The following is a 17,007-nucleotide window of genomic DNA, read 5'->3' on the forward strand; positions in this document are numbered from 1 at the left end:
CAGGCAGTGAGATAAGTGGGTATTTATTTATTTATTTATTTATTTATTTATTTATTTATTTATTTCATGATCTGCGATAGACTGCCACTTGTGGCCAGTCCCCATCTGCATCAGCTGTACCATAAACCCAGTCTCAGTGTGACACAGAAAAGGCCTAATTGGAAAGTATGTCCTCTCTCTAAGCGACACTGTATAATAACATACTCTGGACTGCAGGTCAGTCAAGGCCTGTGTTTAGGAGACTTGTGGACAGATGAATGTCTGTGAGTCTGGACTTAGACTCTGTGGAGGGCTCAGGTCACCTGACTGTCCTGAAGCTTCCCACTGTGATTTATTTCCCTCCTACAGAGCCAGACACCTGAGCAACTGCATTTCCTGGTTATCCCCTAATCCTCTTACACTGTGTAGTGTGTTCAATCTCAGGGAGGGCCTGGGAATCTGAGAGACACCACTGAGCCCCCTGGCCCTGGCTGACTCAACCTGAGGCTACTCTGTGTGTCTTCATTTTGCTCACCCTCCAGAGACCTCAAAAGTCAGCAGTGAGCTTGCTGAGAGGTCAGGAACCTCCATATTGGCCCAAGAGCAACTGTCCTCTTTTACAGGTTCATCCACAGAGCTTGTAATTCTGATTGGTGCAACAGTCAGGAAGAGTGAAAGACGTCATCTCCCAAGGACAAGTGCTGTGCTAGTGGACACTGAGGAACTTCAGGGATCAAACCCTTCCCCATTCTTCTCCAGCCTCTCTTGTTCTTCGTTGAGATGTTTCCTGAAGATCTAAAAGATCCAGGCAATCCATGACATGGGTTTGAACATAATTTCAACATTTTATTCATTGCCTGATAACTAAGACTAGGTAAAATTTATTTATTTATTTATTCATTCATTCATTCATTCATTCATTCAATCATTCGTTATGCATACGTACAGGGTAGCTGTATTTAGAAAGACCAGAGAGGGCATCAGATGTCATTAGAGACATTTGTGAGCCTCCATGTGTTTGCTGGGATTTGAACTCAGGACCTCTGGAAGAGCATTCAGTGCTCTTAGCCACTTATCAATCTTTCCATTTTCCAGGCTAACTTTTTTACTTCCAATAATGTCTTCTTTATTCAGGTTACATCCTGATCCCAGTCACTCTCCCTCTTCCCTTCCCAGTCCCACCTTACAAATCCTTTCTACCATAATGCTCTCCCTTCTCTTTGGACAAGGGGAGAGTCCCTGGGTACCACACCACCCTGGGACATCTAGTCCCAGGTGGCCCGAGCACATTCTGCCCCACAGATTTACAATCAGGCAGTCCGGGTATGGGGAACAGATCCAATGGCAGGCAACACAGACTGAGACAGTCCTGGATCTACTTGTCAGATGACCCACATGGAGACCAACTGCAGATAGCTAACCTGGCTCTGGGGTTGGTTGCACAGGCTCTAGCATACTCCATGGTCCAAGGTATCTGACAGTAGGGGACTTCTTGTAGTGTTTTATCCCAACCAGTTTCCTTGTCACTCTCCCCCCACTCTTCCACAAGACTTCCCGAGCTCTATCTGAGGATTGGCTGTGGCTTTCAGCTGCTGAGTGAAGCCTCTGGAGACAGGTGTGCTACTTTTCTGTCTGCAAGTAAATCAGAAAGAATATCATAAATAGCGTCAGAGGTTGTGTCTGTCACATGAGACAGATCTCACTTTGTGTCAGTCATTGACTGGTTGGTCCCTCAATATCTGCTTTACCTTTATCCCTGCACACTTATTGGCAAGACAGAATTCGAGTTGAAAGTTTTGTGAATGTATTGATGTCTCCTTCCTCTTCTAGAAGTGTTTCTTGTTACAGGAGGTGGCCATTTCGTTTTCATGCTCTGGTAAGCCTGCAAGGGAGGCTTTGTGTTGGGTCCAGTAGTTAAAAGCAAGACCTGGGAAGAGGAACGGCAGAGTTGTGATCTAGGACTTCCTGCAGCAGCCAGCTCTGGGTCCTGGGAGCCTAGGCAGGCTTTGCAGTCATAGAGCTCCATCCACTGCCCAAGTCCCATCCTGACACCTTCTCCATCTCTATTACAGACCATTGTAATTCTGGCATAGTCGCTCTGTCCTGGGCCCGATAGGCCATCCTACCCTGGAAGAACAGAGAGTTCAAGGACGGCCAAATTTCACTTAAGCAAACTTGTTCTCAGACTGTGTGGTTGCTCTGTCTTAGCTCTCATAACACACTTTCCTCTACGTTGCCTTAGGCTGTATCCTCCAAGCATCCCACCATGCATCAGCTCCATATCCTGACGAACCTACCTTAGGGTCCCTGATAATTCCAGATACTTTAATGTTCTCCCAGGATAGACTGTGGCCTCTGGTGTGGCTCACATTGATCCTAGAAGTTCTTGGGATCCTCCATGCCATGGCATAGGATGTCTCTGAATCCGCACTGGCCTGAGGGATTCCATCTGGCACAGGATTCTCTCCCTATTGTTGAATTTTGGCTCTTACGTTTTTCAGGAATGGCTCTGCATGTGGTCAACACACACTACCCTGGAAGACCAGAGAGTTCAAGGACGGCCAACTTTCACTTAAGCAAACTTTTTCACAGACTGTGTGGGTCCCATCAGCAGAGAGTAGCCTCCACATTGCAATGATGTGCAAACTTCTGCCTTTCAGCCATGATGGACTTTAGGATCTACACTGAGGACCCTCCACAAGCCACAGGTGGGTGATGTGTAAATTGGGCATGTTATTGGGTCAGGTCTTCAGTGCAGTGCCTTAAGCTGACAGCCTTTTGGGAGGGCATATGCTTCTCTATTAAATGAACTGGTTCCACTGTTGGCCTGGACTCTGCTGTGTCTGCCGCTCATGCTCTCCTCCAAGTCTCTAACTGTCCCTAACTCTCCTTGACTGGCTGGTCAATCAGTCTTCATACCAGTCTAGAGCCGTTCTATAAACACAGAGCCCAGACTGTCCTCTGCCGACGTTTAACAGGGCTGCTGGTTTAGTGTCCTGGGTTCCCTATGGGGGTGCAAACTCAAGTTTCTTAGGTCCCTATGTGTCTGACAAAAAGCCTTTAGAACAAGGTAGATGTGAAGAAATCAGGAAATAAACTCCTGCAGTACTTCATGTCTACCACTGGAGGGCTCTACACTTTTCTGGTCCTGGTGTGCTACTCAGCAAACCCTCTCACTGAAGCAGAGAACCTCTGCTAAACACAATGTTACCAAGAAACTGGCTGTATCTTCATGGCAGCCTGTAGAAGATTCTCCACGACCCTGAGGACCCAATTGGGAAAACTTAGGTAGGCAGGGTGTGGGAGCCACCAGGGCTGTATGGAGACCTTACCCAGAATTTAATCTCCAGCTGTGCATTCCGATTAACATGACCCACACTCCTATGAAGGTCTCTGGGTGGCTCCTGATGAGTTGGGGGAGGGGGGAGGACAAGGAAGCTGGGTCAAGACAGAAGCACTGTCCTTACTCACTGCGTCTGGGCTTGTTCCTGCCCTAACTGGGAAGCAGGAACCAAACACCCACTCCTCATGGGACTGTCCGTGATGAGGCCAGCTGAGGATCTGAACTGTCAGCAAGAAAGACAGGAGCTGTATGTGCCACAAACCAGAGCACAGTGTCCCGCATAAGCCCATCTCTCAAATGATGCCATCTCCTCCCCAGAGTGGCTCCAGTCTGGGTTAGGAGTGGGTCATGTATTCCGAGCTCTCTGCTACTCCTGCAAACACAGCAATGGTGCCTTCTCATGCTCATCTATACTGAGCCTAGGGAGCAGCCAGAGGTCATACTCATGGGAATTCAGACTCAGTTCAATCTGCTATCCTGTAGCCCATGAGTCTGGACTCAACTTTACTGGTCAAGGCCAGTGGTTTATTTCCTGGACAAGACTTTGAGAATGTTAGTGACACATTGTATGCCCTTGGCTGGCCTTCACTCTAATAGCCCTGAGTGACCATTCCAGCCTGCCCTCAGGGATTCAGATCAGCATTGGCCAGATCAGGCTCTTTGCTACCTGGTCCTATAGCTCACCTCCACTGTAGTTCATGTGTCCTGGCTGCTGCAGCTGCTCCAGAAGCTACCAGATGTCTTCCCACAGAATCCTGTAGTCCCTGTGGGCTCATCCACAGACATCTCACACTCTCCCTGCTGGGAGTTAGGCTGGATGCCTGCTGTGTGGGAGCTGCCTTGGCTTGTGGAGCAGAGTCAGAAGCAGCGGAGGAGATGTTGTCTGCTGCTCTTAATGTCCTCAGTGCCCAGGGCTTGCCTGTGGTGTGGTTGTGGTCCAGCTCCAGTTAATCACTGATATAAATTCAGCCCGTAGAAGCTGCGGACCCCATGGGGCACAGGGAGGACCATGATTGAGGGGGAACCAAGCAATCCAGGACCCTGTGGGGATCAGGGAATATTCCAGGTCCCCTCTCACGCAGGATGCAAGGCTAGGAGCTCTGTGTGCCCTGACACAGGGGCATGGGACCGTGACTCCCATGAAATGCTCCTTCATGCCTATTACATCATCAGCTTTGAGAAGGTCTTCCTCAGTAAGAACATTCCACACTGCTTGCCTCAGCCATCTGGCTCTCTTTTCCAGGGCTGCATGCCCTCAGGAACATTGACATGTCTTCTATGAAAATTAATATTCTGTTAAATCATTTTGATAAACAGTTCTCAGCATGATATCTGTGTCCAGAAGTAGTCATCAGCAATTCTCACGGGGACAGGGAATCAAAATATTCCCCCTGCTCTTCATCCTCCTCTTTCTCCTCCTCTTCCTTCTCTTCCTCCTCCTCCTCTTCTTTCTCCTCCTCTTTCCTCTTCCTCCTCCTCCTCCTACCCTCCTCGTTCTCCTCCTCCTGCTGCTGCTGTGCCTAATGCTGCTTCTGCTATTGTTGCTACTCCTGTTGCTGCTGTAGTTTCTGCTGGTGTCTTTTCCATTGCCATGTGTCTGAAATCACCTACTGTTTATACTGAGGACATGAAAGAATTTCCAGATGACACTGTGAAAGAGACAAGACAATTTATTCCAAGAAAAAAAGACAGTGAGGTAGAATTCTTAGCTTACCATTTGGGGCTTTGATTTGCCTTACTATATTATAACTTCTTTTTTCTACTTCTCAGTTGAGGTCTTTGAAAGAAACCATTTAGAACTACTACCTATAAAATTCAATAGATCACTAGGACTTAGGAACAAAAAAAACCAGTATGCAAAACAATATGCATGCATGCAGGATTCTGACCATCAACTATAACCCACAAACTAGGTTGTTGATACTTATTCAATGAAAAACCTTGTTAATTAGTTTTGAGGCTTAATGGAATGGGATGTTATATTTGAAAACATAAGACTCTGTTCTGCAGCACTTGTGATTGATGACCACATGTGAAAAGATCAGTAGCCCCTGGAGGAGTCCATGAGCCCATGAACCTCTTGTCCTCACCTTGTGGGAGCTATTGGCCTAAGGGGGAGCTGGAGTCCATCTGAAGGGATGGGCCAACTAGAAAACTCTGTAGAGTGTGGAACTCATCAATCCTATTGGGTCCCTGCTGGGAAGAGGAGAAATCAAGAAGAGGGAGAAGGCTTGGTGTTGGGGAAACCTCATAAAGAACTTAGAGCAGATACAAGGTAAGAATTGTGGGGAAAATGGAAACCAGAGACAGAGGAAGGACCAGCGTAGAGCAAACTGAAAAGGACAAAGCACAAAGGTACCTGGGCTATGCCTGCTGCTTGTTCTCTGGACTCTCCCTGTGGCTCATTTCTGGGGGGAGATTCTGTTCTGCCCCAGGCGAGGTTTCTTTCTCCTTGGCATGCAGCAACACAGCTTTATCAGGGCATTTGCTATATTCCTGGTCCACCCCTTAAAACCTCTGTGCCGGACCCTGCTGGGGATGGGCTTATCCTCTAATGGGGCTCTGTGGGAGAGTGGGTTGTCTTCTTTGATTTCCTTATTGCTACTCTTCTCAGTGAAGATGCTTGTTGTTTGAATGCATGGGACACTCACGGCACATTTGTGATAGTGGTCCTGTGTAGGTGTCATCGGTAGAGGCCTGAGACGACCAGCCACAGTGGATCTTTTGCCTCCTTTTGGATGAGCATTCTGGCCATAGTGAGATACGTGACCATGGGAGGATGACACCCGCAAGGTGCCAAGGACTGGCAGGCTTCCACTCCTCTTTGGTTCTAATCTAAAAGCAGCAGCAGGATCAAGGCTAGGAAATGGGGCTACAACGGGACTCACTTGCTGTGCCTGGGCTGTGCAGCCATCCCCCTGGAGAGCCTGCTTTTGTAGAAAGAAATAAGTTGCCATTTCCTCATTATATTTTCTTTGTTTTAAAGAGTGTTTTACTACAGAGGCTTGGAATCCAATGCTTTTCATGGCATCCAAAATGGCCGGGTCTGGTGTGAGGGGAAGCATTTCTTCATAGGGACCTATCAATCCGTTCCAGTGTTCTTTGAACCAAGGGTGTTTCATCGCCTTTCTTGCTGTTGGTCTAAAGTTGGGATTTACCCTCAGTAATTTACTAAGGAGGTCCTCCAGTTCTTTTGAAACCCCACAGGGAGCAGGATATACCCCTGCCACTACTTGTCTCTGCAGTTATTGGATGATCACTGAATCAAATGGGAGCTTTCCCACTACCATACAGTACAAGACCACTCCTATAATCCACATATCATTCTTCGGCCCGTCATACCGATGGCCAAGGAGGAGTTCAGGGGAACCAAAAGAGTACGTGCCGCAGTGGTGGTTTAGCATTTTTCCAGGTTGAAATTGGGTGCTAAGCCCAAAGTCGATGACTTTGACCTTTTTGTTTTTATCAATCATTATATTGTCCAGTTTGAGGTCTCGGTGAACAATCCCCTTTCCATGGCAGTAGCTCACTGCTGACAATATCTGTTCAAATATTTGCCGGGCCTCATCCTCCTCTATGTGCCCTGACTCTCTGATGTACTGGTAGAGTTCTTGGCCTTCCACCAGCTCCATTATGAGGTATATTCTCGTTTCCTTTTCAATAACTTGTATGAGAGACACTATGTTGGGGTGGTTGATCTTTCTCATTATGTTTGCTTCCATCATGGCTGGCTGGAACCACTGCTTGTCCTTTCGCAGAACTTTGACAGCCACCGGGGTTCCTGTGAGCCGGTGGTGGGCCAGGAGGACTTTGGCGTTGCCCCCTTGCCCAATTGTCCCCAATACTTGGTATTGGGAATGGAAGTTGCCCTCCTCAGAGATACTGGGCTCGGGTGTAGGGGTTGGTAACTCCTCCTCAGTCTCTGTAGGCATTTTATCAGTACTAATGCTACCTAAAAATAACAAAAATGGAATCAAATAATGAAAAAGATGGAGCAATATAGGAGCTAAAATTACACTTGTGGTACCTAAAAGAAACAAACAAAAGAAAAAGAAAAAAAACAAACAAAGACAAAGTAAAAACTAGACTAGAAAAATAGAGCAAAATTATGAAAAAGTTAAGGGGAAAATATGAAGAGTCATAAGTAAAAGCCACCCAAATAACCAACCCCAAAAGAGAAAGCCAAGAGCACACACATACTAAATGCAATGATGAAAATAAAAATCGTCATACTACAATAGGATTGGGCGGCCAAAGATGGTCAATACTATGAATAGATGTTCATTGAAGAAAAAGAAAAAAACAGATGAAAGAAACGAGAGGAGAAAGAATTAGTATAAGACAAAACAAACAAATATAAAAAGCCAACACTTAAGGGAAAACTCCATTGAATTTCAGGACCTAGTGATCCACAAAAATCCACAACTCTCCAGAGCAAAATACTGAAAATTAAAATTAACCAACCACAAGGAATAAGGCAGTTAAATATCAGTGAATAGTAAACCTTAAACAAAGGCCGAAGAGTCAAAGTGTCACAAAGGGCAAATTTGTATCAAGTCTAAGCCAATGATTGCTTGTACTCAATAAATAGAGAAACAGGAATAATGTAAAAGGATGAAACCGCAGGACATTGAAAATGGAGATAGAGTTAATCATCCGACTGCAGAACCGTAAATAATCAAAGCAGTAATATAGCATGTGAGAACATAAAAACCACTAAAAAATGAAACCAGCAATCCATAATAAATAAATAAATAAATAAAACAAAAAACAAAACCCCAATAAGGAAATAGCCAGTGGCGAGGCAATATGTGACCTAATTCTTTCTCTTGAAGTCATCCAAAAATCAATCAATCAAGAAATAGGCAGCCAGCCATCTACATAGGCCTTTAAACTGATATTATGGGGTTGGCATACCAAATGCCTGGGAGCGACTGGTCAGCCAGCCCAGATACTTGGGCAGCTGCAGGCCAGTGAGAGAGCCTGTCTTGAAAATAAGGTTGAGAACCTACCTCAGGAACAGCAGCCGGGGTGACTTCTGGCCTCTACACTCTCTTGCACTGAGGTGCAGGTAATATAGATACAAGGGGCAAAAGGGGATGGGCACGTGCACACACAGACACACACACACACACACACACACACACAGGCACTCACACAGGCACAGGCACACACACAGGCACACACACAGAAATACACAGAAGTGAACTTATACTCACACAAACTCTTACAAACACCCAGATTCACACAAAACACGCATACTTACACACAAGCAAACCTGGAAAAACACACGTCAGACACATACACACATACACACAGGGATACACATACGCACAAGAAGACATACACACATACAAACACATACACATATACAAACCTGTAAACTCACACACTCCTACATATACTGACAAACACACAGGCAAAAGTGTACACGCACTCACACACAGGCCAATCTGTCAACACACACTCTCTTACACACACTGATACATACACATATACACAGTACAGTAAAATTCGACACAACCACACACAGCTCACTAGATACAACCAAGTCGCAGAGGGCTCCACTCCACACCTCCTCTCAAAGCACTCAAAGAATTCCAGGCCTGGCAACAGCTTAATATGTGTTTGCTGGGCCGCCTCACAATCGCTCCTCATGAGGTCACAATAGGACCTGTCAACATGGTTGGGAAGGACTCTGAGACCGTGGCTTCTATGGGCTATGGAAAGACTTTAGGCTGTTAGAAATAAAACCCTGTAAGATGTTTAGCTGTCCATAGTTCTCTGTTTTGAATGTTTACTCTGCATCCTGCTTTAAAGTCCTCATGTCTACACTCAGGGTGTCACGTTATCTTTGAATTCTGAAGGATTAGCCTCAAACTGATGGTATAGTTTTCTTTTTTTAAAGACAAAGCTGTTTCTAAACTGACCCATCAAGAGGACACTGTTCTCATAAGTCCTCAGAAAGGCTCTAGGTTATCATCAAACACCTGAGACAAAGCTGCAGGACTAGTCAGAGACTTGAGTTTGAATCCCCCAAACGCCTAATGGATGCATCAGCAAAGCTCATAAGCTTTCTCTGTGGAGAAGTTAACATGGACCAACAGATTAGAGGGCCAGAGCCCCAACCCATGCTGGGTGGACACTCTCCTTTGACATCCAACACAGAGATCTTTGTACAGAGATCAGGAGAAGGCTTCTCTGAATAGCTGTGCAGAGCACCTCAGGCTCAGGGACTCAGGACTGACACCCATAGAATGCTGTAGAGGAACACTTTGTGATTCAAGGGCTCATCTGCCTGGGTCCCTGAGCCTCTAGAGATGATCCCAGGACTGGGCTGTCTCTGCTTATGGGCTCAGACAGGGAGGTGCCAGGGGGTTTGCCCTTGGCTCCTGGGAGTAGAGCAGTTTTTCTTTCCCTGTCCCTGCTTTTTGAACTTTTCTTTCCTTGGGAAAATGGAAGGACTGGAAGAAGTCTGGCTATGGAGAGTGAGGCTGGCTGGGAAACTGCTCGCTGTTCTCCATTGTCATCCTGCTGGGGGTTTGGAGTTGTTGGCAGGTTAGCCTCTCCACCATTCCAATCTGCTTCTCTCCATTTAATCCATGCATCTCTGTCTCTTCGCTTCGTGACATGGTTGCACAAGTCCTACCTGTAGCTGCCACTCCAGGGAATAAGTCCCTCAGTGAGTGAATTCCAGATGGTTCTGTCTAGAGAGAAATTGGACAGGGTCGTTGCTCAGTATGTAGGGACATGGAAGAGGATACTGCACGGCATCCAAACACATTTCATATAACATCAATCCACATACTCTGGTACTCATCGGTTCTATTTACACCTTTTGCGATTACTGCTATTCCTTGTACTGTGAAGTGTGAATTTTTATTATGTTTCACTTCTGCAAAGGAAGAGACAGTGTTTAGCACTGGAGATTCCAAAGGCCTAGCTGGAAGGGAGGCCTTGACACACAGGTGTGCTCCTGGGAAATAGCTCTTTCATAAAACGCCCCGTTGAATCCCATGATGTGTGGATTGCTCTATGCCCTATCTAGGGTTGACCTCAGTGTGTGTGTGTGTGTGTGTGTGTGTGTGTATATATATATATATATATATATATTAACTTGAGTATTTTTTATATACATTTCCAGTATTCCCTTTCCCAGTTTCCGTGCAAACATCCCCTTCCCTCCTCCCCATCCTCCCCCCCTTGTCGCCCTCCTCCCAACAATCTAGTTCACTGGGGGTTCAGTCTAGGCAGGACCCAGGGCTTCCCCTTCCAATGGTGCTCTTACTAGGATATTCATTTTCTATGTTCCCTTCCCAAGCTTCCAGACTTTAGATGACTGGATGCCCTGACTGATTTTTACACAGGATAAAAGTCGGCTATATTTGTGTTTGATTATTAACAGTGCCTCTGGAACTAAACTCAGATCATCAGCTATTCCTTTCACCTCTGAACCATCTCAAAAGCTCACACTATATATTCTGTTCTGTCCTCAGTGTACCATGTATTGCTATAATCACCAGCATTGTTAAAGCAAGCCAAAGGAGATTTATAAAATCTTCAGATTTTGAAATTTACATTCACACAAAGCTTGTGCTACACATCATTAATCCCCCTTTGATGAGAGAGAAGGTCTCTTTACTGTCCAAACCACCCTTGTGTACAGGGTGAGTTTTAGGACAGCTTCAGTTTGTGGTAACACTCTGTCTCAAATTAAGCACACAACAGCAACAACCCAACCACACTCACACAGAAACACATTCATGGAACACACATACACACACACACACACACACACACACACACACACACACACACACAGAGCACTTTCCAGTTGCTACTCTACCCATTCTTCAAGTGAGCAATCAGTGTAACTGTACTTTAATCTCACCTACCTCAGTCCTTCCAGTCTGTAGGCTTCTCTTAAACCCTCAGGAATTGGCAACTGACATCAGGCCGGTTTCTGCTTGCTGGTGGGGAAATTGGGTTGTGTTGCTTTGTTAATCTGTACTCCCTCAGCCAACTTCCCCAGGCCCTGAGAACTTTCCATTAACCTCCTTCAGAGTACTTCAGTGTTTTTAAGTCATACTCAACAAAGTAAGAAACCATTTGGTTTGATTGCAGCATTTAGGATTGTGTTGAGTAGGTACCAGCAGAATGTACACTGTTTATGAAGTAGGTCTGTGAGTAAGGGCTAGGTGTAATTTTATCTGCTGAGTGAGTGAGCGTTTGCTCCATATCGTTACCCATTTTGGCTTCTGTGCTATTTTTATTCCTATAGACTAAACGGTTTGAGTTTGTGTTGGCTTCTTCTGTGATTTCAGTATCCAGCACCTCTGGACTTATCCTATAAGTATTACCAGATAACAGGGCTGTTGATTTTCCATGCAGATGCTTGTTTACATTTGTACTTAATCCACATCTTATGTTCAAGAGGAGGGAGAGCAGCTTGCTGGCTCTGCATCAACACACATTGACCCAGAGTGAAGGTTCTCTCTGTTACTGATTCGAATTCCTGAATCATCATGACATTTTGCATGAGCTATCCTCCACTGTCTCGGGCATTTGAGTACTCCTTTCCCAGTTGCTGACTCTGTTTGGGAAGATTCAGGAGGTGTGCCCTTGCTGGAGAAAGAATGCCAGTGGGGCTGGGCTTTGAGGTTTTAGTGCTCTGCACCACTCCCTGTGCACTCTCTGCTTTGTACTTGTGATTCCAGATGTGAGTCCTCTGCTTCCTGCTCCTTCCACTGTGCCCTGTAGTCATGGAACTTAACCTATGGTAACAGGTGGTCTGTGAAATAGGATCACTAATCGCCTACATGTTTTATAGTTTGCTGTGCTCATGGCATTTCTGTCACAGAAATACTAAGGTAACTAATGCAGAAGGGGATGTAATAGAGCGGACTCTTGCTCTGTGATACCTGACCATGCCAGTTTGTGCTTGTTACTTGTTTTGGAAAATATGCAAGAATTCAGAACTTTGAACTAGAAGTGGCCCAGTGCTCTAAGAAGAGTTTAATGGGGTATACTGGCAGGAGCTTGGGAGTCAGGAGTGCCAAGACCTATCCAGAATGTGGAAGCCCAGGAAAAGGGGATTCAGAAGGCAATAATATTTGTAACTGGCCTGGGATAATTTGTATGATGCTTTTACAAAAATGTGGCTTCCTTCAGCCCACATCGTAAAAACCTACCTGAGGCTAAATTAAAAAGTAATAAACAAATTTCTTCGATGAAAATTTGAAGAGAGCCCAGTATGGCCTCTGTTATACTGAGGTTATAGGACTTCAATGAAAAAGAGCAAATGGGGCAAATAGAAATGCAAAATGTATAGTTTACAGAGAAGAAGACACTGGGAAGATTAATATAATAGCCAATGCCTAGGCCAGAAGAGAGCCTGCAATTACTTAGGAGATTAGAACCTTAATAAGAGGCCATGTCTCCTCAGGTGATGACATCACTCAATTAACCTCGTAATCTGTGGTAGAAAGTGACTTTCTTAGTGTTTTCCTGCTATTAACAGACACCATGACCAATGCAAATCTTATAAGAAGAACACTGCTTTGGGTTTGGCTTACAAGTTCAGCAGTTTGGTTCATTATCATCAAGGTGGGAGCATGGCAGCATCTAGGCAGACATGGTACAGGAGGAGCTGGGTGTTCTACATCATCATCTGAAGGCCGCTACTAGAAAACTGATTTTCATGCAGCTAGGACAAGAAACATAAGGGTCACATCAACAGTGACACACTTCCTCAATCAAGGCTACACCTATCCAATGAGGGCTCATCTGCAAATAGTCCCACTTCCTGGGCTGAGCATATTCAAATCAACACAGGAACATTAGGCATTTTCAGTTCCTGAAATCACCTGTGATCAGAAGCTGCTGCTACTGTGGGTCATGGGGCCCAGGGCTTTCCAGAAATCAGGCATCTTCTCATGTACTCTCATCAGTCACTGGGAGTAAGGAAGCTCAGCAAAGGACTGCTGTGTGGGCTGAGACAGCTGAGAAAGTCTGCTTGGGAAGGTGTGTCAATCTTCATCTCCACATGGAGATAGTATGGGGGTTACCTGACCTTACCTGACCAGTTTCCATGTTTGGTACCCCTGGATCATATTCATTGTCAGGTAGGAAAGTGTTATTTGGCACCCAATGTCATGTTGTGCTTATCATGTACCCAAAGTTGATAGATGACTTAAGAATGTAGGCTTGAAAGGTATCCAGTTTCTAATCTGGGAAGGAGAACAGCAGGCCTGAGAGGAACAGGCCTCATGTGCAGAGGGATGTACCATCTGTACATGGTTGGGAGAAGCTCAGAGAAGGTTAGTCAAAGCTGTCTATCCAGTAGAGGTTAGTTAACTGTGAAACTATCACTAACAGTAAAGGTAACTTTGAACTCTGAGGAAGAGAAGGTTTGTTGCCATTGTTTGTGGACCATGCTTCAGAGGTGATGAGACACAGAGAAACTGTGTCTTGGGTTCATGCCACGAAGCTTGCTAGCTGAGCACTTCACATCTTAAGTTGTGTATGTCGTCAGGGCCCTTACACAAAGGTGATCTAGTGACAGTGTCTTGCTTTATTTGTAGCAATCACATGAATTTAAATTTCCTACTTGTTCTTGTTCTTAAAAACTCACTGATTAGTTTTAGCTGAGACTCCTGGGAGACTTTTCTCTCACATGCTGTAAGTTTTAAAGATTTGGTGATTAACATAAATAACTATTCATAGGTCAACACAGGGCCCACACTGACCTCACCTTGCTATCTGGAACTGTTACTCCTGAGCCAAGGGTCTCAAGGGTCTCTGCCTCAGAAAGAAATGTGGTAAAGTGATTTCATAATCTATTCACATTCCTTGTGTCATCCAGAACATCTGCTAGAATGAGAGGATCCTTCTCTGCTCAGGACAATGTAGCTAATGATTCCCCAGGAGGAAAGAAAGGGCCACTACCTGCCTCTGTGGGGCAGTCCCTGGTGTTCACGGTAATGTCACCCAACAGTCCCACCTTGAATCTGCTGTTCCACTTGAGCATGGAGCCTCCCTTTTATTCTGGGAGATAAACAGGAATCTCCAGCTAGGAACAGTGGTCCAAACATGAGGTTAAGTGAAGGCAGTTAGAATGGGGTATATACATTAAGGGTTTCTGATTGAATGATTCTGAACTTAATGTACTTCCTACTAGAGTCATCTGTAAGTGATATGTAAGCTTTGTATTAAAATGTACCTTTAGGTCCAAGATTTCATGGTAGGTCCATGCCCTACACTCTCTTAAAGATAATTTAAGAACTGCATAAAGAAGAGAAAATACTGATCAGAAAATGTTCCTAGGTGTACAGGACTGGTTTACATGTGCAAGTCTCTGTGCTCAACTCCAAGAGCACACAATATGCATTAGAAAGTAGATGATAAGAACTCTCTTTCTTTCTCTCTCTCTCTCTCTCTCTGTCTCTCTCTCTCTCTGTCTCTCTCTCTCTCTCTACCTCACTTTCGATCTATCTCTCTCTCATGGGTGTGTGTGTCTGTGTGTGTGTGTGTGTGTGTGCATGTGTTTGTGAATCTGTGTCTGTGTGTCTGTGTGTCTGTGTGTCTGTGTGTCTCTCTCTCTCTTTCTCTCTTTCTCTCTTTCTCTCTCTCTCTCTCTCTCTCTCTCTCTCTCTGTGTGTGTGTGTGTGTGTGTGTGTGTGTGTGTGTGTGTGTGAAGGTGAGCTGAGGGTCTGCATGCCGAGTTGGAAAAAGGATCCCATGTTGATTGACTCCCACCTTGACAAGTATCTTGTTGTTGGGATGACCAGCATGTGACTATTGGGACAAGATAGAAGTATTTACAAAGCCAACAGTTTTGACCGATTTATACAAATTAGGGCAGATTTGAGAGTACACTTAAGAGTTTTAAACTTTGTTTGAAAAAACTAAACAGTGTTCTTGGAAGCGTTTCTTTGGAGTAGACCGCCAAAGGCCAAATTTTATCTCAATGTTGGTGAGCACCTGTGGGTTTTTGTGTTCCTTATGTAGTATCCCTTAGGTTTGGGTCAGACAATGTAAACCTTATCATTTCCACTGTTTTTAACATCTCAAATGATGTCCCACGTCCTAGGTGCCAATCCACAAATGCCCACTCCTACATCTTCTCCCTCCTCCCTCCATTTTGCCACTATGATGCTGCTCCTAAACTCACCCAACTTTTCGAAACCCACCACTCCAGCCTCCTCCTATGTTCGAGCATCACATCTCCACAGGACCAAGGGCCTTCCATCCCATTGGTTTCAAATAATGCCATCCTCTGATATATATTGATTGGTGGTCTATTTTCTGGAAGCTCTGGGTCATCAGCCAGCATATATTGTTCTTCCTCTATTGCAGGACCTCCTCTGTCACAGGACATCCACTGTTTAAGCACCACCACTACCTCAGGAAGTCCACTGTCTGTGTGTCAACTCCACTGTTACAGGACCACAAGTGTCTCAGCACTTCAACTATCACAGCACTTCTACTGTTCAGGAGCTCAAGAGTCTCAGCATCTCAAGTGTCACAGGACCTCCTTTGTCCAAGAACTGGACTGTCCAAGCAACACTACTATTGCAGGACTTCCACTCTAGGAGCACTACAACAGTCTCAGGACACCCACTGTCCTATAACCTCCACTATCCCAGGAATTCCACTGTCGTAGCACCACCCGTAGCAACTAAAGTGTTTCAGGACATCAACTGAAGCAAGATCTCCCATGATTCTGCAACTTCACTGCCACAGGATCTCTACAGTGACAGGAATACCCCTGTATCAGCAATTCCAATTTTGCAGGACCTCCACTGTAGCAGAACCTTCAATTGTGCAGCAGCTCCCCTGTAAGTAGATTGACCGCCACGATCTCAGTGCCTCCACTTTCAAAGGACCTTCACTGTCACAGAACCGGCACTATTTCAGTGCCTCCACTGTCGCAGGACCTACCTCTTCACAGGATCTGCACTGTTGCAGCAACTGTAATTTCAATTTTTCAAAGTCATTGCTGGTTATTAGATTTAAGGCTGAATGAAATGTGATGCTACTTTTGACTGCATAAGAATTTGTTCTCTAGGGTCTTCCTGGTTGCTGCCGCTGCAGAGAGCCCGTGGGCAGCACCCCACGAGCGAACCAGAGCCTCGGGACTACAGGTAAGACCAAATTTTCTGCTGCAAGAAAGCTGCCTGGTGAGCTTGGGACACACGGAAGCAGAATTTCTCTAGGACCGGGCACGTTCTGTGTTTACCGGAAGTCCCACACCCGCGGATCCCGGCCCGCAGCAGCTCTCTGCTCCCAGACCCGGTGAGAGAGAGACCCAACCGCCTGGTCAGGTGGGCACTCCTGAGGCTGCAGATCGGAAGAGACCACCAACACTGCTCACCCCTGCCCACATCCCTGGCCCAAGAGGAAACTGTATAAGGCCTCTGGGCTCCCGTGGGGGAGGGCCCAGGAGCGGCAGGACCCCTGCCAGAGACACCGCCGGACCCTGAAGGAAACAGACCGGATAAACAGTTCTCTGCACCCAAATCCCGTGGGAGGGAGAGCTAAACCTTCAGAGAGGCAGACAAGCCTGGGAAACCAGAAGAGACTGCTCCCTGCACACACATCTCGGACGCCAGAGGAAAAAGCCAAAGACCATCTGGAACCCTGGTGCACTGAAGCTCCCGGAAGGGGCGGCACAGGTCTTCCTG

The 17,007-nt window shown here is 45.8% G+C and overlaps 2 long non-coding RNA genes and 1 pseudogene across 4 annotated transcripts in view; 1 reads left to right on the top strand and 2 right to left on the bottom strand.

Annotated features, from left to right (window-relative positions):
- LOC147997864 (uncharacterized) overlaps positions 1-16,338 on the top strand; it is a 30,456-nt gene extending 14,118 nt beyond the window's left edge. The window contains exons 1-3 of one of the 2 annotated variants that reach the window (XR_015647529.1): positions 666-853; positions 2,481-2,687; positions 15,680-16,338. This is a non-coding gene — a long non-coding RNA (uncharacterized LOC147997864). Of the gene's footprint in view, positions 1-665; positions 854-2,480; positions 2,688-15,679 lie in introns of those variants that run through there. The other variant, XR_015647526.1, reaches the window with a different exon arrangement.
- LOC147997866 (uncharacterized) lies at positions 29-4,699 on the bottom strand. The gene is made up of 5 exons (XR_015647525.1): positions 4,007-4,699; positions 3,451-3,545; positions 1,728-1,906; positions 1,401-1,611; positions 29-774 (listed from the first exon to the last, which is right to left on the bottom strand). It is a non-coding gene; the product is annotated as an uncharacterized LOC147997866 (long non-coding RNA).
- On the bottom strand, positions 5,688-7,264 carry LOC147997867 (sperm motility kinase Y pseudogene; annotated as a pseudogene). Its single transcript, XR_015647524.1, has one exon. The product of XR_015647524.1 is annotated as a sperm motility kinase Y pseudogene (transcript).
- Positions 16,339-17,007: the final 669 nt, after the last annotated feature.

Source organism: Rattus norvegicus, unplaced genomic scaffold (genome assembly GCF_021556685.1).
Source record: "Rattus norvegicus strain SHRSP/BbbUtx unplaced genomic scaffold, alternate assembly SHRSP_T2T haplotype2-0000033, whole genome shotgun sequence".
Classification (NCBI taxonomy): domain Eukaryota; kingdom Metazoa; phylum Chordata; class Mammalia; order Rodentia; family Muridae; genus Rattus; species Rattus norvegicus.